The sequence below is a fragment of the Balaenoptera borealis genome (genome assembly GCF_965194805.1).
Source record: "Balaenoptera borealis genome assembly, chromosome: 7".
NCBI classification, from domain to species: domain Eukaryota; kingdom Metazoa; phylum Chordata; class Mammalia; order Artiodactyla; family Balaenopteridae; genus Balaenoptera; species Balaenoptera borealis.
The window spans coordinates 58,827,470-58,855,148 of NC_138864.1; the positions used below are offsets into that span (position 1 = coordinate 58,827,470).

General features: G+C 40.3%; 2 protein-coding genes across 3 annotated transcripts in view; one reads left to right on the plus strand and one right to left on the minus strand.

Annotated features, from left to right (window-relative positions):
* HDAC9 (histone deacetylase 9) overlaps nucleotides 1-23,496 on the minus strand; it is a 999,956-nt gene extending 976,460 nt beyond the window's left edge. Inside the window, exon 1 of one of the 2 annotated variants that reach the window (XM_082398347.1) lies at nucleotides 22,677-22,775. The gene's annotated coding sequence lies outside the window, so the exon portion shown is untranslated. Of the gene's footprint in view, nucleotides 1-22,676; nucleotides 22,776-23,481 lie in introns of those variants that run through there. The other variant, XM_082398346.1, reaches the window with a different exon arrangement.
* PRPS1L1 (phosphoribosyl pyrophosphate synthetase 1 like 1) overlaps nucleotides 1-27,679 on the plus strand; it is a 753,632-nt gene that overhangs the window by 668,841 nt on the left and 57,112 nt on the right.

Consider the following 27,679-nt stretch of genomic DNA (forward strand, 5'->3'; position numbering starts at 1 on the left):
AATCTCTATCACAGACCAGACTGTTCTGCTAAGCTCCAGAATGGACTCCACACTGCCTTATGAGTTAGGGCCCCTTCTTATTTGCTTACTAATTAAGTAATTAGTTGAGTAATTATTTGTTTTTGTCTGTCTCTCCCACTAGGCTGTGAGCTTCACAGGCACATGGAACATTGTGCCTTTTTTTTCTTGCCGTATCCTCAGAGTCTACCACGTTATCTAGCACAGAGTAATTACTCCAGGAATCAATAAAGGCACAAATAAATAACCAATAAGCATTTCAAATGCAACAAGTATAGAACAGAACTCAGTAAGTGTCCCCCAATATGCATTTCTCTACTAAATGCCAATCACACTAAATGATGCCAATATCCAACCCTGCCCCCTCGGAGAGAATCCCAGAGTTCCTCTTCCCCTTATTCTTCTTATCCAGTCATTCACGACAGTCTACCTCCTCATCTCCTAAATATCTTTCAAAGCTGTTCCCTTTTCCCCATCATCACTCCTGCTCCCTTAGTTTAGACTCATTCTTGCCTGGACCACTGCAATGGGCTCCTTGCTCCTTGCTCCTGTCTCTCTTATTCCAACTCAACTGCACAGTGCTACCAAAACAATCTTTTTAAAATTATGACTATGGCCATCTCTGTCTAATAGTCTACCGGTGGTGCTCCACCAGCTAGGGGATGAACTCCAAACTCCATCCCCCAGAACTTACAAGGCCTTCACAGTCAGAACTCCATCTGGCTTCATCACCTTCCACTTTCCTTTAAGGAGCCTACACTCCACTTGCACTCATGTGGCTGCAGTTCCCCACCCTTTTCCCATCTCTGGGCCTGTGTACATTTACTGCTCTCGGCCTGGAATATCCTCTCTCTATTGTTCACATGGTGGTCAAGAGTTATCGTAAGTATCCTTGATGTTATGAAGCATTTTTTGACCCCCAAGGCAAACCCCTCCTCCATACTTTCATAACACTTGGATCCCTCTATGACTGTATTTAACCCCTTCCATAATGGTTCATTTTGAACATTTATTTTCCCGCACTAGACTATGAATGTCTGCCCAAAATCAACTCTATCTACCACAGGGACAAGCACATAGTAGGAACTCAGCACTCCTTACGTGACTATAAAATGACAAACCTTTTATTCTGCAGAGAAAATATACATCCAAGTAGCTGCTGTCCCTTTTAAAACCATCCACCTTGAAAGTTATCTGCTTAGTTTAATGATGGTGGCATTACTCCAAGTATTTTTGGAAGGCAACTTCCAGAACTGTCTGGGGAACGTTCTTTAAATTATCTCAAGTCAGGCCAAAAAAACATCATTCTGAACATATCTGAGGCCTAGGAGGAAACATAGGGCAAGTGATATAGTTCTGTGTAGAAAATGAGGAATGAAATATGTGAAAGATCATGTAATGATTGATGTGGGGTAACTAATAAACTGGCTCAGAGTCATACAAAATCTCAAAACATATTTTATTATTTATCATTTATTACAGATTCACAATATTAATGGGGATCTATAAGTACCAGTAATTTGCTTGATCTACCTCACGAAGCTCTTCAAATTAACATTTCCCAAAGAATATACAATGGGAATATGGGAGAGGACACTGATTAAAGAAATTTAGTACATAGTATTAAACAAAGTCGAAAAGGTTTATTTACTGCCAGACTTTTCAGAGCTATTAATATCTTAATGTGACTCTCCATGAAGTCCATCTATGATCCACAGGATTTCTCAAGTTCTTTTAACTTCATAATCCTTTTTTCTTCCAGATGTTGTAGGATTAATGTTCCATATACTTTGGGAAACCTTGCATTGCATGAGACTAGATGCAGCTTCAGGAAATAAGACTTGTAATCTGAAACTACAGTGATACCAAAAGCTACAGAGGAGGTTACTGAGATTTACTCTCTTCTAACTGCCTTACATAATGTGCCTCATTGACCCTTACAACATATTCTCACAACAATCCTAAAGTATAGGTAGTACTGGGATCCCCAATGGAGAGTTAAGGAAAGAAAGGCTACAAAAACTTAAGTAACAGTCAAACACTATGTAGCTAGTTAGCAATAAAGACAGAATGTCAACCTGTCCTGACCAACTCATGGGCCCAAAAGTTTAACCAGGGCACTGAGTGGGTACTCACCTTCACTGCCTCTTGAACTTAATCTCTCCCGAATACTGCTCCTTTATAAATTCCCTATTTCCACATGGCTCATTCCTACCTACTACGTTAAGGTTCATTTTATCCACTTTCCCTGGGATGCCTTCACTGCCAACTGGCTAAAAATAGCCATTCCCATGGTACTTTATTCCTTCATGGAACTTGTAAATTTACTATCTTATACAAACTGCACAGGGAGGCCAGTTTCACACAGCCTTATGAAAAAAAGCTTTTGACTGGCTAACGGATCCCTAATAAGAGATAAGTTTATGGCCTAACCACATGTCTACTGCTTTCTCAGGGTAAATTTGGGTAAATGCCATAATAATAAATATGAAATACTGCTTTAAACATTTCAAAGCATTTTCAGGAATATCATATCATTTATGTCTGAACTTTGAAAGGAAGAAAATAAGTTATCTTTATAAAGAAGCTGAGTTTTAAAAAGCTAAGTACCTCAACAAGTAAATCAGCATATCCCATAACCTAGCACAGTACTTAGCACATAATCTAATGGTTGAGTAAACGCTTGCGTTAGGCTAACTTAAATTCTGATTTTTTCATACTTGAGCACTCCTCTCACAGTGGTGCACCGTCTCCATATATAGCGGATTCTGCCGATGCTCACCCACGTCCCCTGGCCATTACTACTCAACGGTATGCCCACAGACTTCCAACTGCCAACACTTCTGTTTTGTTGCCGGGGGGTTTTCACTGGACTTGCACAGCAGGCTGAAAGCAGCCCTCCACTAAGGAGTCCTATGGCGTAATCCCCAGCTCCCTTGCTTTGTAGATAGATAATTCTAAGGGGGACCTTCCACAGTTTCCCCAGAAGAATTAAGCTTTAGTTGCCCAAAATTGTAGCCAGCCTAATACAGACCCTCTACTGCCTTCCCTATTCCTACTCATGTGTTCTCTGCCTCCTCAATAAGCTACCCGCTCTCAAACCTTTGTCTCAGGGTCTGAGAAATGAGACACTACAGGACAGGAAATAATTTTCAGTTTTAAAAAACAAAGGTAAAAAAGTAAGGGATCATTTCTAAATCATTAAGTATAATCACATTTTTTCAAAAAGAAAACATTAACCAGCCACTAATTGGTACTGCATGGTGAAAAAAATCCAAACTGGGAGTTAATGTTACATGAATTTTAACTTATGAAATTTCTGACATGAGAAGGAAAAGTACAGAAAACACTTTAAAAATCTGTTGGGGAAAGCGCCATTTTAATGGCACCATTTTAATTTAGGCCTTTAGGCCTAAATCTAACACCTTCCTTAGGTGCACAGGTTGAGAAAAGTGAAAATTCTCACATTTTTTTATTCTCTTCTTTTTGAAATAGCTCGTTAAAGGGTGTGTGTGTGTGCTTGTGTGTATGTGTGTGTGTGAGAGAGAGAGAGAGAAAAGGAGGGAGGGAGGCAGGGAGGAAGGGAGGGAGGATATATGTGGAGGGGAGAGAGAAAGAAGGAAAGATCAGGTTATGTTTTAATGAAGGCATCTTTAAACATTCCTCAGATCTCTGATCGTCAATAAAGCAAATACAAGCTGTCTCTCCCATTTGATGTCACTGAGCATGTCCATTCATTTATTCAAATTTTGCCAATACTTTCTATGGAGAATTACTAGGATTCACTTGTATAGCTAGAAAAATAAGAGAGACAGAGCTATGCCCAAGGAGTCGCCTTGGGAGATGAGGAGACAGAAAACTAAACAGTTACTATTCAGGGTGACAAGGACTGTCCAGGGTGCTTGGGGGGTCACAAAAGAGACGCTCCTAGCCTACACAGGGTGGGTTCAGGAGGCAGCAAAACTGGATTAAGACTCCGACATGATGTTTGCTTTAAAATATGGTTCTCCATACCCAGTCCATATATTTTATTTAAAATTGAAAATTAAAAACTATAAAACATGAACACTTACATGCACACTGAAATTTAAAAGAGCTTCTTTCTAGATTTCCTGATTGCAAAATTTGGATCAACTCATCCAAGTTAATCTCTTTTCATTTTCTAGGGTGCTCCTGCCTGGCTCTGGAGAATCTACCTAATCCCCCTCTTAAGTAATCCAGCACTGGTGTGTAAGAAGAAATTCCAGAGGAGGTGAGATCTGAACTAAAACTTGAAGGAAAATTAGGAATTCTCTAGATGGGCAGAGAGAGTGAAGAGTAGGTAGGAGTCTTCTGGCAGAACTGTGTAAATGGGTAACACTGAGCGATAGCACAGAACTCTTAGAGCAGTTAGGAGATTAGTACACTAGCACAAGGGGAGAGGGACAGGTGAGAGATGTGGGAGGGCTAAAGTACCAGGAAATGAGACTGGAGAGACTAGCAAAAGTTAGATCTGTTAAGTTCTCTATTATTTTTTTTTTGAGATATAATTCACATAGCATAAAATTCACCCTTTATACTTTATAACTCTGATTTTTTAGTATATTCAGAGCTTGCAAACATCAGCCCTATCTAATTCCAGAACATTTTTATCACCCTAAAAAAGAAACCCATATCCAATAGCAGTAACATCCCATTTCCCCTCCTGCCAGCCCCTGGCAACCACTACTCTATTTTTGTCACTGGATATTTCATATAAATTGAATTATATAATGTATGACCTTACAAAGGGCCTTACAAGTCTGCCTTCTTTCACTTGGCATAATGTTTTCAAGGTTCGTCGTAATGTAGCATGAAACAATACTTCATTCTTTTCCTTATGGACCACTGTGTGAATATCTCACATCTATCTGTTCATCAGTTAGTAGACATTTGGGTTGTTTCCACTTCTTGGCTATTATAAATAGTTATCAACATTCATGTACACACTTTTGTCTAGAAATATGTTTTCAATTCCCCTGGGCATATAACTTGTGGTGAAATTACTGATTAATATGGTAACTTTACGTTTAACTTTTTGGGGAATTGCTAGACTGTCTTCCAAAGTGGCTGTACCATTTTACAGCCACATCAATTCTAAGGAGTCTGAAGCCATCTAGAAAGCAGGTGAGCCACTCAAAGTCTTAAGGCTGCATAGAGTCATATTAAATTTTTAATTTTTAAAAGGTCACTCTAGAATCAGTGTGGAGGATGATTAGAGGATTTCCATAAAAAAGAGGCAGAGAAGTCTGTTAGGATTCTACTGTGAGTAAGCCATGTGAAAGAACAAGACAGTCTAATTAGGAAAGCAGTAGTAGGGTTGAAGAGGAGGAATTGGAATTAAAAAGGAAGGGGAGGGACTTCCCTGGTGGTGCAGTGGTTAAGAATCTGTCTGCCAATGCAGGGGACACGGGTTCGATACCTGGTCCGGGAAAATCCCACATGCCACTGAGCAACTAAGCCCGTGCGCCACAACTACTGAGCCTGCACTGTAGAGCCCACGAGCCACAACTACTGAGCCCACATGCCACAACTACTGAAGCCCATGCACCTAGAGCCCGCGCTCCACAACAAGAGAAGCCACAGCGATGAGAAGCCCGCGCACCGCAACAAAGAGTAGCCCCCGCTCACCGCAACTAGAGAAAGTCCGTGCGCAGCCACAAAGACCCCATGCAGCCAAAAATAAATAAATAAGTTTTAAAAATATAAAAGGAAGGGGAAGAAAAGTGAAATCACTTCTAGAAAGACTGATTTAAAACTTAAATTACCCAGGAAGATAAGTATCATAAACTTAAATGCCTAAAAGATCAGACAAGTAATGGAAATAAATAAAACATACAAGATGTAAGCAATAGGGAGTGGTGGAGACTATAACAAAGAAGAAAGAATACATCCAATCTAAAGGAAGCAGCTATAACTCAGCTCCAACCACCTAATGTTATGGGGAATGTAGGTGCAGTGTTGTCAGAAATTCTCCTTGGTCAAGAGAAGCCAAAATCTGGATTTCATGTTAAATATCCTGATCTTTAAATACTGCCAGTAGATACAATATTTCTTTAAATTCTGTGCGATATCAACGAAACATGCCTATGAGCTGCCAATTTGTGACCTCCCTAACACAGAGTAAAAGGAACAGTGGGCCAAGAATCAGAGTATGCCCACAAGGAAGGGGTGGATTAAAGAAGATTCCATAAAGAAGACCAAGGAGAGAGCAGAAGCAGAGGAGGAAACTGTAATGGTGTGACATCCCAGAGGCTCAGGAATGATAAAAGTCCAAGAAGGGGACTAGGAAATGGTGTAAAACAGCACAGGGAGCCATTCACACTGGGGAATGAAAAATGGACTTTGGGATTTGACAACTATGAAATACGGGAAAATGGAAAAAGTATTTGGTGACTGTCAGCAAAGTAGAAAGTTAAAAACAAGCTTTCTCTCTTTTCCCAAACATTGTTTTCTTCAACAGTCAACATAAAGATTATGTGCCTCAAATCTTTATGGTTCTCAGAGAAGAGCCAGCTGGGTTTAGTTGTATTGTCCTCTCCAGCTGATAAACATTGAAATAGCCCAATTTTTTTTTGAAATGAGGTCCTTTGAAGAAGTTTAGATCTCTATGATCTAAGACCACTTGGTCCTTTCAAGCTTACAGCTTAACAAAGGAATTACTTACAAGTCTTATAAACAAAAAAAAATTGTGGGAACAATGTATATAACTTTGCTGGTATGTGACCAAGACCCAAAATAACAGTGGCTTAGACAGCCTAGAAGTTTCTTCCTCACTCATATGAAACTCCAAGCTGTTATGGCAGCTCTGCTTGGAGAAGTCATCCTCACTGTCCCAGGCCTTTTGGGACAGTGATGATGACTGTCCCAAATCATGTTGTTCTGCCATCCTTAGAGCGCTGGCCTCTTCAGCAAGGTCTAAGGAAGTACACCTCCATATCCACATCCCAGCAAGTGAGAAGGGGACGGAGGCAGCACCCCCAGCCTTTAAAGGGCATCAGGAAGTCACACAAGTCACTTCTGCATACGTCGTAATGACCAGAACTACATGCCACATGGAATAATTCTTATCCGCAAGGGAGGCTGAAAAGTGTCATCTTTATTCTGTAGGGGTCTGTCCCCAGTGAAAATTCAGGGGCTCTACATCTTAGGATGATGGAGAAAGGCGACACTGTGAGACAACTAGCGATCTCCACCACAGAGTGGTATTCAATTTTTTAAAGATTCTGTTCTTAAAGTTCTATAAATAATTTATATTTTGGTTCAGTTTTACAAGGGAATATAAATCTGGCCTAACCTTTATGCTTAAATATTGGAAACACAGCAGTGTAACATTGCCACAATTTTGGCTTCATCGTGCTGGTATTTATGACAGTGCTGAAGAAAGTTAAAGTTAATTTTAATCTGTTCTTACAAAATTATTTTCCTAAGAATTCTAAAGCAATTCTAGTCTTCTTGCCATGCTTAACAACTAGCTTTCAAAAGACTGCATTAAAAACTCAAATTATAAAATAAAAAAAATCATTGACATATTCCTACAGCATATGGAACTATACTACCTCAAAGATTCTTTTAAATTAACACAGTCAATTGTGCCCTTACTGCCAGAAAACTCTTGAAGTAACAAGTATGCACTATAGCAAGATATGCTCCTGAATTTTGACACTTCATTCTCATATTAGTTCACAGTACTATATTTTATCAAATACTAGAAAAAACTAAAAATAAAATAGTTCACTAGTACATGGTTCACTTGTGCTTGATATGTGAACATTCTAAAAGCCTACCCATGAACTACTGAATCTCGTAAATAAATATGAAGAGGAACTCCATAAAAAGTGATATAATTTACAAGACAGTAATTTATTGACTGTTTTATGATGATTCAGATCTACAAATTCAAGAGTATATTATTTAAAAGCTTCTTGGCTTCAATCTTTCTTAAAAAAACAAAACACGGTACTTCCCTACAGTAGCATTTTTATCCACTTAAGAGCATGTAAATTATTATGTTTAACAAGTTTAAGATCTTAATTTTTGACTGGGTTGCCTTAAGAATGGTTTTGAATGGCTAGGGCAATGATTAACATTATCAAGCATAATGTAGGACATAACTATTAAAACAATTTTTGAAAATATGTTTACAGTACAAAGTATTCATTATAGAAAGTTTGGAAACTACTGAAAAGTAGGAAGAATATCACAATAAACTGCATTAAATTGAGTATTAAATATGTATAGTACGTCCAAAATTATCTTTTTATTTATTTATTTATTCATTCATTCATTCATTCATTTATTTATTTTGCTGCATTGGGTCTTAGTGTTGCAGCATACGGGATCTTTGTTGTGGCATGCAGGCTTCTCACTAGTTGTGGCACACAGGCTCCAGAGCGTGCGGGCTCAGTAGTTGTGGCACGTGGGCTCTCCAGTTGTGGTGCGTGGGCTCTAGAGTATGCGGGCTTAGCTGCCCCGCGGCATGTGGGATCTTAGTTCCCTGACCAGGGATCGAATCTGCATCCTCTACATTGGAAGGTGGATTCTTAACCACTGGACCACCAGGGAAGTCCCCAAAATTATCTTGACCAATAAGATGTTACATGAAAGAGAAAATGAATGGAGGATACCCACTTCAAATCACGAGAGTAACAGAGATGGGAACTGCCCTCCTGCTGGAAAAAATGAAACAACTGTACAACTGTTTTCAAGACACTGGATACCAGGCAATGAGAAATGAAAAACAAAAGGTGAACCCTAAGAAATGGGAAACTGATGACATGAGCCCTATGACTGACCCAGCTTCCAGACCATGGCTCTGGAAAGGAAAATTGAGGCAGAGCCCAGCACAGTCTCTGAATTGAAGAGATGTATCTGAGAAATCAGGTAAATCAGAGAAGCTAGAAATCTCAGGACAGAGTACCAGAGGGAGGACAGCTGAACAGAGAGTGATCTCTAATCTGTAGATACCCCTGCAGGTATTCGGCAGAGTACTGATCAGCATATGTATATAAGAAAACAACCCACGGCCAGGAAAAGAACCACACAGGGCTGCGAACTGTGCCTATTCCCACCAGCCAGACTGGAAAACCTGATAATTCATGTGGTTTAGGGTAGAGTACTCAGACACTAATCTTAAAAACAAGAACTGAAAGAATCAAACTGCTTCCAAGTAACTAACTGCATCCCATTAAAAAAAAAAAATGCTCAAGAAGATTTATAGGGATATAAAAAAATATCCAGCACTCTATAAGGTAAAATTCACAATGTCTGGTATCCATCAAAAATTACCAGGCATGCAAAGAAGTAGGAAAATATAACCCATAACAAGGAGAAAAATCAACCCAAAAAACTGACCAAAAACTGAAAACGATGTTAGAATTTGCAGACCAGGTCATTAAAACAGTTATTATAAATCTACTCCATATGTTTAAAACAATTAAATAGTGACATGGAAGATTTTTAAAACACCCAAATTAAACTTCAAGAGATGAAAACTATAATGTATGAGATGAAAAACACACTAAATGTGATTACTGTTAGTGAACTTAAAGACACAGCAATAAAAACTATCCAAAATGAAACACACAAAGAAAAATTAATTTAAAAAATTTAAAAAGGGGGCTTCCCTGGTAGCGCAGTGGTTGAGAATCCACCTGCCAATGCAGGGGACACGGGTTCGAGCCCTGGTCTGGGAAGATCCCACATGCCGTGGAGCAACTGGGCCCGTGAGCCACAACTACTGAGCCTGCATGTCTGCAGCCTGTGCTCCGCAACAAGAGAGGCTGCGATAGTGAGAGGCCCGCGCACCGCGATGAAGAGTGGCCCCCGCTCGCCGCAACTAGAGAAAGCCCTCGCACAGAAGCGAAGACCCAACACAGCCAAAAATAAATAAATAAATTTATATATTAAAAAAAAAAAAAATTAAAAAGTATCAATAATCCTAATGTACAAGTAACTGGAGTTCCTGAAAGAGAGGAGGGAGAGAAGGGAAACCAGAAACAACTGAAGAGGTAATGACTAATTTTTTTTCAGATTTGATGGAAATTATAAACCCACAGGTCCAAGAAGTTCAATGAACCCAAAACATAAGACACGTGAAGAAAGCTTTACCAAGACACATCATAATCAAATTGATCAAAACTAACGAAAAAGGGAAAATCCGTAAGGACATGTTTTACATAAGAGGAACAAAAATAAGGATGACAGTAGATTTCTCATAAAAAACAATGCAAGTGAGAACATAGTGGAGTAACATCATTAAAGCATAAAAGAAAAAAAGGCCAATCTAGAATTCTATATCTAACAAAAATCTTACAAAATGAAGATATGAAATAAAGACGTTTTCAAACATACAAAAGCTGAAAGGATCCATCACCAGCAGACCTGTGCTACAACAAAGGTTAAAGGAAGCCCTTCAGGCACAAGGAAGATGACACCAGATGGAAATGGTGTGAAAAGCATGAAGGAAAATGAAGGAATAAAAGGAAGGAAGACCACTGACAATGGCAACTACATGAGTAAATACAACAGATTTGTTTCTATTGTGTAAATTTCTTTAAAAGATTATTTGCTGTTTAAGCAAAGCTGATAAATGTAGTATGGGGTTAATAAGATATGTATGAAAAACAGAAAAACAGAAATAAATTTTAACGTGCTTTCAACAGTTACTTGAAAATTATAAATTCACACAAGAATATTTCAGAGCTACTATTCTAGAGAAATTAAAATTGCTGCCATTATTCTGAGATCCCATTCCACATGGCCTACATTTTCCCATTTGGCTTGAGTAGTCTTAGCATTATGCTGTGGAAAATATAATTTAAGTTGAACTTATCACATTTGCTTTCATAGAGAAAAAGTAGTAATTCAAAAAGGATGTTCTAATAAACAAATTATCTCACAAGGTTTGGCAATGGCTTTTGCCAAACTTTATAAATAAAAGCAAACAACTATTGTTTCAATACAAAGCTAAACTCATCAAATATTTATTTTAATGTAGGTAACTTTTAAAAATTGGGTCAAACATATAAGTAGATTAAAAATTATATTTATAGCACAAGTCACAAAAGAATGTTCCCTTCATTCCTCCCCCAACCAGCTCAAAATGAGCAATTAGCATAATACATATCATTTGGGCTTTTAGGAGAATGTTTATCAGGAAGGTTAGGGGGAGAAGGTGACAAATAAGTTCTTACCATTAAGAGGTAGATGAAAGCAATCATAAGACCAAAGCACAGCAGGCGATTCACAAGTGCAAAATTCTGTACATTGCTACTGAATTTTTCTCCTATTTTGTGAAATCTATTCAAAAGCATACCTACAAGTTCTTTCAATGAGTAGCCCTATGCTGGAATGGAAGTGGAAATTATCAGTAAAATATACAAAGGAGATAGATCTTTTGGGTAGTAAGAGTAAAGTAGATTCCAAGATGAAAATCTAATAAAAACAAAACTACCTTGGAAAAGAGGTTAACTCAGCCATAACATATAGTTTGTGTGCATCCCTGAAAAGAAATTCTGATGCACACTGAATTTTGGGAACTACTACTCTAGACTAAAAAAATGAACAAAAAGCAAGAAGTCCCATGCCAAAGTCTGTGCATTCAAATTCTGCCATACAAGACAACTATTAAATCTCCAGCAGGGGACTTCCCTGGTGGTCCAACAGTTAAGACTCTACACTCCCAATGCAGGGGGCCCAGGTTCGATCCCTGGTTAGGGAACTAGATCCCACATGCCACAACTAAAAGATCCCGCAAGCCACAACTAAAACCCGGCGCAGTCAAATAAATAAACAAATATTAAAAAAAAAAATCCCCAGCAGTAGAGGATGAGTGGAAAATATCCTAAAGTGTTTCTGCTTGTCAGCAGAATTTATTTCAATTTATTTGAATATTAAGTCTCTATAACCATTACATATTACTAGGTTAAACGTTCTTGAAAGAATTAAATGAGACAATACATGTGAATACACCCAATACTGAGCCTCAATAAATGCATGATGGATTTTAATCTAAGTCTTGCTCTGGAAGTACCAGAAGTGGCATAAAAGATTTTGGCCACTTATTGGAAGTAATTCCTGCCGTTCTAAATAGAAAATCCTGTTGTATTTATTTCATGCATTTCGACACCAGCTGTAAAACTTGTTATGGTGGGATTATGTCTTACATATGGATTGAGTTATAATATGTTTAAATGCATAGGATGCTTCTTCATTCTTCTCCTATACCAGAAAGGGTAAAAGGACAAGAAAAGCAAAGAAATCAAGAGAAGAGAAGGAATATTCAAAGACATTTTTAAGAATACAGTAAACTCAAAATCTGTTCAGAATATCAGCATACATTACTACATCAAATAAAGGCTAGCATAGCATAGACAACATTTTAGATGATAACGATGATGATGATGATGATAATGATGCAGCTAATCTGAATTTAAATGGCTTATTAGGAAAGAAAGGATTAAAACAGTCGGACTAGCAAACACAAGGAAACCTGGGTCATTAAAAAAAAAAGTGAATGTAAAATTTATCTGGTAAAGTGGTCAGTGTCAGGCCTCTAGACTAATAAGGAAATGATGAAAAACCAAATCAGATGGTGGCATGAGTGAAGATATGACATGCAGTGTTGGGCATTTGGGAAAAGAATGAAACCAAACTGATGGAATACACTGCTCCATGTTTAAAGTGATACAAATAACAAGAATATTCAATAGCAACATCCAAGTACAACCAAACAATGTAGCTGTGTTGGAGATGTGAGCAAATGAGTTTGAGAATGGAGGCATTATATCTGAACCTAGGCTGCCTACTGGCCATATGATAGTACAGTAGCCCTCCCCCCGCCCCCCGCCCCCTTATCTGCAGGGGATATATTCCAAGACCCTCAGGGGATGCCTGAAACCACGGATTGTACCAACCCTATATATACTATGTTTTTCCATATATATATATATATATATATATATATATATATATGTATATACATACCTATGACTAAGTTTAATTTATAAATTAGGCACAGTAAGAGAATATCCAAACTGCCAGCATCACGACTCTTGCACTTTGTGGCCATTATTAAGTAAAATAAGGATTACTTGAATACAAGCACTGAGATACTGAGACAGTCAGTCTGATAACCAAGAGACCTACTAAGTGACAAACAGGTCAGTAGCATATATAGTGTGGATACACTGGACAAAGGGATGATTCATATCCCAGGCAGGACAGAGCGGGGCAGCAAGAGATTTCATCACACTGCTCACAATGCCATGCAATTTAAAACTTGTGAATTGTGTATTTCTGGAATTTTCCATTTAATACATTCAGACCATGGTTGACCATGGGTAACTGAAATCACAGAAAGTGAAACCATGAATAAGGAGGTACTACTGTATATTATATGTATAAAATTAAATAAGAGTAAATGCAGGCTCTCAGCCTTACTCCCTACATTTCAAGTGCTTAAAAGATACAGACAGAGACTATTTCTATTGAAAAGCACTGATCTATACAGCTGTGAGAGATGCCTTGTATGTGAAAGATGAAATCTAACACACACACACACACAGAGCCAATAACTCATCCATTCTTTCTTTCAGAACAATTTATTGAGCATTTCTCATGTGAGAGTCGCTGTGCTAGGAATTTGGAGTCCACAGATTAAAACAAAACATTCCCTGCTCTCAAGGAGCTCGCAAGTGCAGTAGGAAATAATGACATACGAATAGTTGATCCATCAGCAAATACTTGTTGGGCACCAACTATCAGAAATGCACTTAGTGATGTGGAAGGAAACAAAAAACAGTAACCAAGTTCTCTCTGCCTTCAAGGGGCTTACAATCTAACTAATGACACACAACACAGAGTAAGATGTAAAATGTTTTAAGTGGCAATTAATACTTGAGACTGTGTACTTCAAACTGAGATCTATGAGCCTGATGTGGAATTATTTCTTCCATTTTGGGTCTTCACTGGAATGATAATCTAAAAAAATAAAATACATATAAATGTATTCTAATTAATATCTCAAGAAGCCTCTTTTTTTTCTTTTAAGATAGTAGTCATCTTTTCTTTTTTAAATTTATTTATTTATTTATTTATTTATTTATTTGGCTGTGTTGGGTCTTCGTTTCTGTGTGAGGGCCTTCTCTAGTTGCGGCAAGCGGGGGCCACTCTTCATCGCGATGCGCGGGCCTCTCACTATCGCGGCCTCTCTTGTTGCGGAGCACAGGCTCCAGACGCGCAGGCTCAGTAGTTGCGGCTCACGGGCCCAGTTGCTCCGCGGCATGTGGGATCTTCCCAGACCAGGGCTCGAACCCGTGTCCCCTGCATTGGCAGGCAGATTCTCAACCACTGCACCACCAGGGAAGCCCATGAAGAAGCATCTTAAAACTAAATACCACCAACAAATTTTCATTCTGGCGTCTGCTGTTGCTGTTCTCAATCATGCATGTACTAGGTGAAGGCCAAATAACGTACAGTTTGCTAAATAAGTAAAGTCTGATTAGGAAAAAAGGTGAGGATGAATTGAGTCATTACAGAACACATGCTAGCAGAGGCATCCAAAAATACCTGTGCTACAGTGGTTAAAAATCACCATCATGTTGAGAGTGAAGGTGATGCCTGCATCCTATCTCTCTGTTCCTATACAATATGTTCTCCACTCCTGCAGTCTTTGGGTATGGCTTACAGATTTGATTTATAATTCAAGAACTTCACAGTTCTAATCACATCTTTAAGAAAACAAAAAGATGCTATCAAGTTCCCAGGTGATACTTCATTAAAACTGACATTTGAAGATTATTTACTGGTAGAGTTTTCATCATGTGTGAAGTCTGATTACCCTGAACCAGCAAACAAAGCCTTTAAGTTAATTTTTTAATCTATATTTTAAAAGGACACTTTCTACATTAATATAAAACACAGACACAGATTAAAGAAAAAAATCTGAGGCTACATCTTTTACTCTTAAACCCAACTCTGGCAATGTAATTTCAACAATACAGTATCACTAGAAACATAACTCAATGTTGTTCCTTCTAATTTTATCAATTCTGTTGTTCACATTTAATATTTTCTCATTGGTTTTGGTTTTATAACTTGTGAATTCTATAAGGAAATGTGTTTGTATTTTTTTTAGCTTTGGCTGTATCCTTATTTTTAAATTTTTTTTTACAGTAGGTTCTTGTTGGTTATCTATTTTAAATATAGCAGTGTGTACATGTCAATCCAAACTCCCAATCCATATTTTGTTTTATGTTCCTAAATACTTAAGTGAAATGTTTAATAAGAATAACTTAGATTCACACTGTACAGACCAGTAGTCTTTGTTAAAATCAAACCACTCATCCCATGGCGTTTTATTTAAAGAGGGTGCTCATTTGGAAGCCAAACCTCTTCTCTCCTTTCCGTCTAGGTGTGGGAGGCCATGGACCTCTCCCTAGTGAGCCACAGAGGAATTAGAAAGAAACCAGAAATACATATGTAAATCATTCCATATATTAAATTTACTACCATATTTCAAAAGTATAAAGATGCTGTTCTGGGTAATAAAAGGCCAATTCTTTTAAAGGCTTTACTCATACAGTAGTCGTTTTTTGTATTATGGATTTTCTCAATCAATTAATACTAAAATTCAACTTGTAAGCCTGTGTGAAGCACTGCCATAGTTCTAAATTACTGCAGGAATTCAGAGAGGAACAAGATCATGGGGAGCTGCCGAAATCAGAGGAAGCATCACAAAGGAGGAGGGACATAAGTTGGGCCTAGAGGAAAAGGAAAGCAGAGAAGGCGTAGCTTCTTAAGTAAAACCACAGAGGAGGAAAGTCTGAGTTTGGCTAAGAGATGGCCACGATAGTTCTGGAAGAAGTTGGTTCAAAAAACACACTGCAAATGCTGGGCTGACAGAAACCTCTGCTACTGAGTACTCTCAATTGCAAGGGGCAGAAATTCAATTTATGGATAATTCATTGCTCACATAACATAATCCCAGAAAAATCAGTGGTAGAACAACCCTGAGAATGCCTGGATGCAGGAACTGAGAAACTGAAATGCTCCTACTATTTGTTCCCTACCCACCACATGCATGGGTACACACACACACACACACACACACACGCACACACGCACACACACACAAATGCACGTGCGCACACAGGCACAGATGTGCACATCTTTTCTTTACATGTTGACTTACTCTCTCAGGCTGCCTGTTCCCATTATCTAAAATCTAAGCCACTTGGTAGCTCCAAGCTTAGGGCTTAAATCCTTAAAGCTGTAAGGCAGGGAGTGGCAAGAGTTAAAAATGTAAAGGTAATGAAGATAGGCTAAGTCCAGTCTATGAGAGAATCTAGGTGTCACGCTAAGGAGTTTCGACTTTTACAGTCAAATCGGGCCTAAGCTAAGTTAGAAAATCTATCTGAATGAAGAAATAAGTTTATTTCAAAAATTCCTGAGCTGTAGCTTGCTCTGGATGAAGTTACTGTAGTCACCCATAATCAGGCTGAGTGGCTCACAATTTCCCTCTCTGCAAACAGTCCTACTCTAGAAGGGCAGACACCTGAGGCCAGATGGGGCCATCCCAATACCCTGTCTACCTGGCCACAGATGAGTGGTTCATAGGTATACACCTGACCTAACACAATCCAATCAAAGTACAGTTTGGGGGTATTGGGTTTAAAATGTTTACATTTTGACTGAAATACCCAGGGAAATCTTAAAGTCTTCCTCAGACCATGGTGGGACATAGGGTACAACTCTGTAAAATTAACAGAATACAGATGAGTCCCACACTGAGCTTGCATTTTGCAATAGAGCAGTAAGGGGATCTGGGCCAATGATTCCGATTAATGGAACTAGATCCATTTAAAGAAGAGATTTAAGTACATAAAACAGAAGGGAAAAAAAAGTAGAATATCTATGAATAGAATTCAGAGCCACCACAGAGTAGAAAGGGGAACTGAGTAATAGAAGAACAAAGGAGGAATGTCTCAATAGACTTTTCAAGTAGATCAAAACTGTGGCATCTACTGAAAAAGCTGTATAGAAAGAACCCTATGGCCGAAAAAGCAATGAGAATTCAAGTTTCCTGATTGAATTTAATAGTAGAAATCTACATATAGGAGAGAAAAGAGACACAGAGCTTTTGATTTCCGCCAAAATGATATGTAGAAATAAAAATACAGAGCCTCCACTCCACACTCTTACTTTTATATAGAAGAGAGACCTATAATCTGTACTTCCTGCCGGGAAAATAAAAGAAGGCATGATACAGCACACTCCTTCACTCCTCTCTCTAACCCTCATCTTCCAGTATCCAGTTCTCTCAAGATGAACGAAGGAACCTAAGAACAACTGTAGTGCTGACATTCACTTCAATGGAAAAAACAAGCTTTTCCCCTGGAAACTTCACTTACTGCATGTGAGTATGAGATGTATATTACAAGACTACGGGTTTTGAAATCGGACCTAGATTCAAACCCTGGTGCCACTGCTATCTGAATGACTGTTAGCGTTTAACCTTTCAAAGTCTCCATTTATTTGGGGGGAGGGGGAGGGAGAGAGGGGAGGTGGAACTAGGGAAACTTGAACTCAGTTGCTAGAGATGAGAGGCAGATTAGATAAAATCATTCCTGCAAAGAGCTTGGGCATTAGCTATGCTCCATAGACCCCCATGTCCCTATACAATGCCCCATAGTCATTGGGCCACAGATGTACAGTGGATCTAAGATGGTCTCTGGATCGGTTCCATCTTGTAAGATAAAGGGAGGCCACACTGTAGGACTCCAAATCACAAGGTTGGTTCCCTCTAAGGATTGATGGGCCCAGTCCCTTAAAAACCTTTCACATGTGGAATATATTGGAGACTAATTAAGTCAATTCCTAGACTAACATACATGCTAGTGATTCAGACTCTTTTCTTATAACCACCATTCCTAAATGAGTCCTCACCATTCTCCTAAATCGCAGGAGAGTTTTCTTTCTAAGGAGTTGCACGACCCTAGCTACTCTCCAATCCAATCCCATCTCCAGATGGTCATCATACCTACCCTGGTAGAAAACTTCAACATTTCATTAAGCAATCACTTGCTCATATTTTTCTCTCCTTCCTTCCTTAGCAATGAATACATCATTCTTTTTGGCCATGAACAAGTGAACCCCACTATTATATATGGAGAATTCTCTCTCTTATGAAAGAGCCCACCTTCCACTATAGAAGCTGGTGTGCCAACAGTGACAGCAATGCTATCTCACAGAATCAGTTCTGCAGAGTGATTCTGAGCACTGCTCTGACTGAGTGGCTTCTAAGCCAGGTCTGTTGTCTATCCCAGAGATTCTATGAACTAGTCAATGTGGTGGACACATGCTAAGGTGACCTCCAATGAGTCATGTCCTTCTATAGTCCCCTCCTCTTAAGTCTGAGTAGAACATGTGACTTGCTTCTAACCAATAAAATATGGCAAAGGTGATAAATGTCACTCCCTTGACTAGATTATGTTATATGGCAAAGGTGATGTCACGTCACTCCCATATGTTATATCATACTGGAGCAAGAGACTCTTCCTTACTGACTTTAAAAAGTAGGCTGCCATGTTGTAAGAGGGTCACTCGTGCCTGTGAGAGGATCAAATTGCAAAGTACAGCAGGCAGTCTGTAAGAGCTGTGAGTGGTCTCTGACTGATAGCCAACAAGAAAATGGAGACCTCAGTCCTACAACCACAAGGAGATAAATTCTGCCAACAATCTAAGAAAGCTTGGAAGCAGATCTTTCCCCAGTGACCCTGTAATAACACTGCGGCACTGACCAACACCTGGTGAGATCCCTGAACAGAGGATCCAGTTGAGCCACGTGTGAACTCCTGAGCAATGAACTTGAGATGGTAAATATGTGTTTTTCAAGCTGCTAAATTTGTGGTAATGCGTGACAAAGCAAAAGAAAACAAATCGAGTCAATATCCTCTAATAAGTTTATGTAATGCCTAAATTAACTAAAGTTAATTTCAATGATTTGCTACCAAATATCTCCAGTGATATTTGAGTGATCCGAATCTTATTCTTCTTTTAATGGCCATTTCAAATTCCATGCGTCACTATTCCATTCAAACTACACTAGTCCACACCCATCTCCTTATCACAGATTCTGTAGAAATGGGAAGAAAGTACCATTTCCAGCAACTTCAACTCTCCTCAATCTCACCAGCAGCATGCAATACTCTCTCTGGTACAGCAAAGAATATAACAAATGGAAGTATTCTTCTTTGGGGGGACTCTAAAGAGAATTCATTATAGTAAGTAGCAAACCACACTTGAATAGTCACTTCTTTTTCAATATTTCACATTTTAAAATGATCTGAATGAGCTCTTATAAACTATACATTTAGAGAAAAGAACAGTTTTATATACATATATATATATATATATATATATACACACACACACACACACACACACATACACACACACACACACATATATATATTAACGGAATAGAGTAGAGAGCTCCTGGTACCATCTGCTTATTCAAAAATGCTGAAAGTATTTTCATCAAATACATGTGAGCTTACATAAGATTATATATTACTATTTTCTATGAAATTGCAATGGTTTCTTCTGCATCCTGGATAATGTATTCCACTTTTGAATCTAATAATCCAATATCGAAAGTCTATCACCTTGGCTCTTACAAATCAAATAGGTAATTACTCTCAAAAGTTCTGGTGAAATTTGAAGGAGAGGGCATTTGGGAGGATGAAGAAAAAGTCTTAAGAGTACCTCCCTACAGAAGAACAAGTTGCTATCCTTTTTCTTTTTTTTAAGTCTGATTTATCAAGATAAGAGGTCTACATGGACAGAAATGACTAGATAACTGCATAAACTCTCTGTTCACTTTGATTTCTAAAGAAGCAGAGGTAATAAGAGAAAGTGGATATCCTGACACTAAAAAAACAACATGTACCTTAATTGATACTGGCTGCCTCTAGAGCGGACAGTCCATTACTGTCCTCTGTCAATACTCTCTTCAAAAATCACGTTCTGAGTTCTCTCACCAGGGAGTCTGATGATCCTCAAGCTTGACAACTGTGCTGATAAACTTCAAAGCAGCTTTGACCAATAAAAGGGCAGCATGCAGTTGATAAGGTGGGGCCAGTGGGAGCAAAGGGATGTGTGGGATACGGACTGACTGCAAGAGTGGATACCCCTCAGAGGTGGGTATAATTGATTTAAAACCAGCTACTGGAGTCATGAGTCTCCCCCGTCAGCAGGCAACAGTAAGGGTCCAGTCACTTAGGACTATATTGCCTGGCATAAAATCTGACCTGAACATCTACAGAGTTCAGCATTTTAAACATCTAGGAATGTTTAATTTATGGAAATGTCATAACACAGCCATGGGAGCAGCTTGCTATTGTGACTAGGATACAGGAAATATAGATGTTATCCTCAGCTTCACACTGATTCAGTAGTGTGTGACCTTGGGTCTATCAGTGTACCTGCTGCCTCCTTCTGAAAATGAGAACAGTATGTCTTCCTACCTATCTCTCAAATGTTTTGAAGCATCACCGGGAAAGGTAAGAGTTATAATCACAAGCTAGGAAACAATGGTATGTATCTGTGGACAGGTACAATAAAAATTAAGTATGGTGTCTTTGTTGAAAGGAAAAGGCTTCAAACAATAAAAGCCCCCACTAACTTAAATACTCAAATAAATTACATTCTTTAAAAAAATCTATGGAATCAAATATAAAAAGCCATATTTGGATATAATAACAAAAAATATCCATGACTACAATATTTCACTAATGAGAAGGTACAGATGCTACATACAGAAGGATTTTATGATGTCCATATGCTTCTCAAATGACTCTCCTTGTTAGCTACTTCTCCATATCTCTATTTAAGAATAACCTACACCTTCCCCACTGAGCAGGTGTAAATTACAGTATAATATGTTGTAATATTTAAACAAATTCAAAATAGAAGTAACGCTAATAGAAAGAAATGAAAGCTATATAACCCTAAAACAAACTTCGATGCAGATATCAATATAAATCTGAACTATGTGTATCATTTAAACTAGTTAATTAAAAAGGTTATCTGGTCAGTTGGCTTCATGATTTAAAACTCCTTAAAACCCAAATATTATCCAAATGCATGCCAAATATACACAATAAGTATTTATAGATAATGGCAGTAACTTCATAAAGCAACTCTGTCTACTATAATAATGGGCATAGAACAATCATAGCAGTCTATGATAATGTTTAAAATTACCTTTTTAATTTCAGAAGAGCCATTTTCATTTTTACAGAAGATAGCAGTTTAATATGCCAAACACTCTCTAGCCAGAGTGTACGGTCTGATTTTGCCAATAAAGGCCAGCCCAACAGGCTGAATCAATTGCAGAAGGAGAGAAACAGGAAGACCGAGGAAAAAAACAAAACAAAAACAAAAAACCCCACCTCCCTCCTAACCATAAGCTGGTACTTAATTTAAAACTCTAAACTTCCTTCTGAACAACCTTGTAGGCATCTAACCGTGTCCGTTCTGTAGTGGAGATGATCGATGCAGGAGGAGAGCCAGGAAAGCATCCCTCCCTCTAGCTGGCAGGCTGATATCAAAGGTCAGATTCAGGATTCCTACTCTACATACACCTGTTTATGACTGAAACATATATGAAGACATTCACTTTTTCCCACACAGAAAATAACATATCCCAAGAAAATGCTTCTCTTCTTGAGATTTGCCTCATTCAAACAAAATGGATGAAACTAAATTACAAGAAAGTTTTACAACTGATGAAATTATTTGTCCTTTTGAAAATATAATATTCTTAATAAGCATTTTAAATACAAATGCTTTTCAGAAGGCATGTCAGTGATTTGATGTTTGGGTAATTAAACTGGTCCAAACTGGAACAGTGGTTTAAAAGGAAAAGGAGGACTAATTATCTGTGGTAAAAAGCAAATATCGCAATAATTTCCATAATAAACACCCAAAGTACCGAAGAGTAGTTCAAAAGATATCCCTTCCAAACATGATATTTTTAATTGTCCTCATTTACCAACTGCAACTTATTCTGTGCTGTTATTAATTACGGGATTAAAAAGATTTCTAGAACATCAGAAAATAACATCCAGACCTTTTCAAATGTCAAAAGATTTTCTTTCCAAGTAATTTAAATTACTTTTTCTTTAATACAGATTCTCTATGTACTTATTCCCTTTTCCTAGATTTCAATCATGCCTGTAAGATTTGAAAACATGATTGTACTCCAAATACCTGTAATTCCTAAATCTTACCCTTTATGATAAATCTCAGCACAACAAGAGTATTTAGTTGTATAAGCATTGTTATACCACTTGGGCAGAAAAAAATTAACTCTTCATTTTCTTTTCCGGTTGAAGTTAAACTTTTAAAGCCCTTCTTACCCCACTCCCACATTCTACGTATACACACGCGTACACACACACACACACAATACAGACGTATAATGGGATCTACGTAGATATCCCATTCCTCACAGATTTCAAAATGCTCTAGTTACTTAATCTAAAAGTTCCTCTTCGGAGATTACACACACCTCCCTGGCAGGGAAAACAAACACGACAGATACTCTTGAAATTAGAGCACAGGAGACTCACTAGAGAATTTCCAGTTCCACATGCCAGGAACGGCGTCCTGCGCTCCCGCCGCAGCCCCCTCTCCTCTCGGCCTCGGTCCCGCTCCAGGCACACCAGGGACGCTCAGGCCTCTGACTCCAGCACCTCTCACTGCGGACCACGGGGCGATGGCTTCCAAGCCAAACAAACGCCGCCCGCTAGGCACTCAGGGAACGCCCCCGTCCTCGGCTCCCTCTGGTCCTCACTGCGACACCCTCGGGTGGCGTTGAATTAATCAGTTCACCTCAAGAAGTTTACGATTCATCACTCTCCTTCCACTAGCCGAGGAACTGCTTTATCTCCCATCCCCCAGGCTCCGGAACTTTTCTTGAAACCCAGAATTCTCATGTATGGACTTGGAGCTGAAGTCCCCCAAGAAACATCAAAGGTACCCCCACTAAGTATTGCTGCCCTCAAGCAACACGTTGGCAGTACAAACTTTTCATTCATAACTCGGCTCCAACATCCACCGGCTGTGTGTGTGTGTGTCGGCGGGCGGGGGGGACATCACGCCGACGACCCCACGCCTCGGCCAGTCTACCAGATGTCGAGGTCTGCACCAAAATATCACCTGGCACCGAACTTATGGCCAAGGCGCCCTTAAACCCACCAACCTCTGGGTTGCGAGATGCCAGGCAAGCTGCGTCGGGGTCCGGACTGGGATGCTGTTAACCTGGGGAGCCCGAGTAGGGAATACAGCGGCGCATCCGGAGGACGCTCGGCCCCCACCCCGTTCCCAGGGCTTTCTCCGGCCACCAGCCGCGGACCGGGCTGTGGTGCCACTCACCTCCGCCCGCTCCCGCCGAGGCTGTCGCGCCCTCCTTCGCCCCGCGCCGACGACCCCCTAACTTCTCCCCCTTCTCCAAACAGCCATCTTTCGCGGAGGAGAAGAGAATGGCGAGGCAGAAGCAAAGGGGTGACTGAAAGTTGACTCGGGGACCGCCGCTGCTCCGCCAGCAGGGACTTACCGGCCGCGGCAGGCGCCTGAGGAGGAGACGGAGGCGAGGGCGGCGGGCGCGGCGGGGCGGGCTGGGTGTGCGCTACGCGCTGTGCGGGACGCGCCGCCGCCGCCGCCGCCGCCGCTGCCGCCGCGCGGGAGGGGTAGCTCGCGAGGGCGGCCGCGCGGCTTCGAGCAGAGCGGGTGGCGGCGCGCAGAGGATTTGCTAAAAATAGCAACTCTCTGGGAGGGGTGGGGGGCGGAGGTGGGAGGGAGACTGAGAGGCCGGGCCGGGAGCCGCGCCGCGGCTGAGGCTGGGCGGGGCCGCATGAGAAGAGAGGCAGGACCGGCGGCGAGAGCGCGGACCCTGGCGCCGGAGACCCGGGACGCACGGGCGCGGGAGAGCGAGGGATGCGGGGACACCTGGGCGTGCGGCCGAGGCGCGGGGAAGGACGCGCGGGGGGCAGGGGGGGCCAGAGGGCCGCCGGGGGTGGAGCGGAGGGGAGCTCGGGGCTGGACCGGCGATTGTTCCCCGGGGAAGGACGGGGCGCCTGAGCCGACCTGAGATCTCTGAAGCGAAACACGCCCACGCGAGGTGCAAGGTGCCGGTGGGGCGGCCGGGGCTCGCGCTCCCCCTGCAGGGCCCCTGGGCAGCCCGGGGCCGGGCCGAGGACCGCGCCGGGAAGGAGCCGGCCGCTCAGGTGCGCGCGGCGTCCGCGGCTGCACGGCTCCGCGACTTCTTGTTTGAGAGAAGAGAGCGTTTTGGGGCGGTACCTGGAGCGTCCCCAAAGTTGCTTGGACTTCAAAGGATCATTCAAGGGGATTTTCCATTTGGGGTTTTAATGACCAAACGGGAAACGCGAGGAAATATGGTGACGGCTACTGGGAACGTAAAGTAGGTTTGTGGCGTTTTAAGGCTGAACAGAGACCACCATCTGCTCTGAAACCAGCCCTAAGAGAAGGAAGGTAGAGTCAGTAGGTCCGAGAATTGACGAGGTTATCCCCTTCAGTGGTTAGTATTTTCATTTTGTGGACTTTTTTTTTTTTAACTCCTGTAACTTAGTCCATATTAGTATCAGTAATACCTATAGAATTATTTATAAAGCGTAGAACACTGAAAGATGTTTTTTAAAAAATGTAACCCTAAACATACTTGTCTCACGCTAACATGTGGTCACTCGAAGAGGCTAATATTTATGGTGTACACTGTTTATAATTTGACCCTCACGCGAATTATAGTGTTTCTACATATACGTTTATGTTTTCCTCTATGTGTCATGTAAAACACAGCTGGCTCAAATGTAAAGAACAAGAGAGACCTAACCCAGTGCCCTCATTTTCAGAGGAGGGAACCTGGATCCAGAGAAGTGATGTGATTTGACCAAGGTCTCTCAAGTTAGAGGCAGGGTTCAGTTTAAACCCTAAGATTAAAGCCAAACTACCAATGCCATAAAACCAGGATAACTCCGAGAAAGTTAGTGGTATGGTGCCCGTAATTTAATCTAAAATAGTCCAGCATTCATGGTAGAATGAAGGCACGTTGTGGTTAGATTTAACCCTCATTTTGCTCTAATCAAGAATTCACATTCCAAGCGTTGTCAGCTACCTTTAAGTAAAAAGGTCACACTCCTAAGGCCATTGGTGCTAGAACTTCGTCTAGCTTAATTTTCTGTCTGTGCTAGGAATTCCATTGATGAGCATGATGGATCTTGTAATGGGCTCTCAGTGGTGAAATCTGTTGTATTGACTATTTTAGGGAAACTCCTCATTCTCATATGAATTAGGTATAAGCAGGTATAAACATTTAGTGACTTTTCACCCTTTACTTTCCAAAATAGAACCCTTTCTGAAATGGTCAAGTGTCCAGCCCTTTTTTTTTTTTTTAAGATGGTGTTTGTTTGCCTACTACTGACTCAAAAGGAAACAATTTTCCCTCTATTGTCTCTCAAGAAAACCTTTCATGTGACGTCGTTTTTGAAGCATCAAAAACACCTTTTTTGAAGCACACAAAAAAAATATCGCTGGGATTTCACTAGATATTTATGTAATAAAGGTGTGTATGGCCAAACTGAACTTGTTTTTACCCCTTAGGGAGGTGGTACAGGCCGTAGTTATTCTTTACTCAACTCTAATTTTTTTTTTTTTTTTTAGTTTATTTATTTATTTTCATCTTTTTGGCTGTGTTGGGTCTTCGTTTCTGTGCGAGGGGTTTCTCCAGTTGCGGCAAGCGGGGGCCGCTCTTCATCGCGGTGCGCGGGCCTCTCACTATCGCGGCCTCTTTTGTTGCGGAGCACAAGCTCCAGACGGGCAGGCTCAGTAGTTGTGGCTCACGGGCCTAGTTGCTCCGCGGCATGTGGGATCTTCCCAGACCAGGGCTCGAACCGGTGTCCCCTGCATTGGCAGGTGGATTCTCAACCACTGCACCACCAGGGAAGCCCAACTCTAATTATTTATGTCTACCTCATCTAGGTCATTTCACAAGGAGCTGAATTCCTTGTCATTCTCTTAGATATTTGAATGCTGACTTTGAGCAAGGCACTTGCTGGGTGCTACAGGAGATTCAAATATTCTAAAGATATGGTTTAGTAGAAAAGTTTCTCTTAAAAGTTGTGATGGTGCTCCCACAGGTCTCTGTTCCAACCTAAATTACAGCATTTATGACACTGTATTATAATTTTTTTTCTGGTTTTACTCTCTCCTCAACTGAGCAGTGGGAGAACATAGATCCTCATTCCTATTTCTTGTAGGTTTTTTTTTTTCACACACACACTGTATTTTATTTTTACAAGAGATAAACTTCTTGTAGTTTTTTTTTTAATAGGCTATATTTTAGAGAAATTGAGAAGATACTGTAGAGAGTTCCCATATATTCCCCCACATACACACTTCATTTTTCGTGTTGTTAACATGTTATATTAGTATTGTATACTTGTTACAATTAATGAACTAATGTTGATACATTATTATTAACTGGAGTCCATAGTTTATTCATATTTCCTTAGTTTTTACCTAATGTCCTTTTTCTGTTTCAGGGTCCCATCAAAGGTTCCCACAATCTATTTAGTGATCATGTCTCCTCAGGCTCCTCTTGGCTGTGGCAGTTTCTCAGGCTTTCCTTGTTTTTCATGACAATGACAGTTTTCAGGAGTAATGATCAAATATATTGTAGGATGCCCCACTTTTAGAATTTGTCTGACATTTTTCTCATGATGAGACTGGGTTTATGGGTTTGGTGACGAAGATCATAAAATGCCTTTTCAGCACATCATATAAACAGTACATGTTAGCAACATGATTTATCCCTGTCGATGTTGACCTGGTTGAAACAGTGTTTGGAAGGAAGTCACTATGCACAGCCTACACACACATAAGGAGTGAGCACTTAGCCCTGCCTCCTTTAGGGCAGAGTATCTACATAATTTTTTTGGAATTCTTGTGCACTCATTTGTACTTTCTTCTCCAGGGGTTAGCATAGTGCCCTCACCATCATAGGCTGTTATGGATTGCAAGACTAGGTTTAAACAAAAATTTTCCCTGCAGGAAAATGGATAATATTCTCTGCATTTTAGCAGAAAAAGAAAAAGCCTTATGATAAAGCTCCATTTTTTTTAAATGTTAGGCATAGAAGGGAAGACAAATGAGGTGTTTGTGGTGGTGGTGGTGATGCTAGATGTTGTGTAGTTTTCTTTATAGGGAGAAGTACTGCATACATTTTATTACCATTTGAAATGTCTGGGGCATCCCCCAGGGGGCCAGACCTCCCACTACACCGATTAGCCATATGACTTATTTTATCCAATGAAATGTTAGCAGAAGTGATGTGCCACTTTCAAGGGGAATCTTTAACAGCCTTCCTGTTGTTCCTCTATTTCTGTTGCCCTCAGCCACTAGATTAGCATTTTAGCAGATAAGGATAGTCCCTTCCAGAAATAAAGGCCACACTGAGCCCTCCACCAAGTCACAGAGGACATAAATATCAGCAAGGAATAAACCACTGATATTTGGGGGTTTGTTGTTACCACACCTTTGCCTAACCTATCCAGTTTGA